Below are 953 nucleotides of genomic sequence, written 5' to 3'. Positions count from 1 at the left end.
ACCGAGCAAAATAAAAAATAGTTACAAAATATTTCAACTGACAAAATTCCTTTGAAGGCAAGATGTAACCTTAGTCTCGCGTGGCCCCGAAGACTCCAGCTCTGCGTAAATCGTACGCTGTGTTTCCTCCCTAAAAAAAGAAGCTTCCTTGAAGCTGAAAAGTCCAGATCATTGTAACTTGCATTTCTTATACTTTTTTCTTAAAGGCTACTCGTTAAGACTTTTATCAGGTTGCGCGAGTCAACATATGCGGTCTCACCATGATCACCCCCAACATGCCATGCTGGAACCTCCCCCTCGGGGTATGCACTAAAAACTGCCTCTGACAACATCGCATTTCTTGACGCCTCCTCCCATACCCGACCACCTCCAGGAACGGAACACACACACAGCCACCAGGATGCCGGAGCCCCGCCTCTGCTCTGGGAAAAATCTGACGTAGCTGAGCACTTCGCAGCTGGTCGTTGTCGTTAATGTAAAGAGGATGAAGACCAAGGCTGTTCGGGACACGGGGTATCTCCCTGCTCCAGTAATTGGTGGTCGAGTCATCACTCAGGCAAGGACCTACAGCTCTCATTGTTCTCCTACTTTACACACAACTAACAGAGAACTAATCTTAGAACTCTTCCCTCGATTCTTGAGGACTCGAGGGAAGACTGTTGACATGGCTTAAGGCATAAGAGAACTGCCTCAGTCCTCTTCAGTGTTATATGTCATTCTGGCTTAGCGCTTTCTCCTGAAAAATTATCTTACATTAGTCCTTTTAAAAGTGGCTAGTAATAGTAATTATGTACCCAGTAAGATGGACTAACTCTCCAGGTAGAGTGCGTAGACCCAATCTCTTCAATATTTTGTTGCACAAGTTAATAATTGATATGTGCAAACTAGCCGAAAAAACTGAACAAATGATGTAGTGTTCAACGTTTATGTTCACAACACTGGCACCTGCTGCA

The sequence above is a fragment of the Procambarus clarkii genome, chromosome 44 (assembly GCF_040958095.1).
Source record: "Procambarus clarkii isolate CNS0578487 chromosome 44, FALCON_Pclarkii_2.0, whole genome shotgun sequence".
NCBI classification, from domain to species: domain Eukaryota; kingdom Metazoa; phylum Arthropoda; class Malacostraca; order Decapoda; family Cambaridae; genus Procambarus; species Procambarus clarkii.
The sequence above is the reverse complement of the archived record's forward strand: the minus strand, read 5'-3'. Positions refer to the sequence as shown.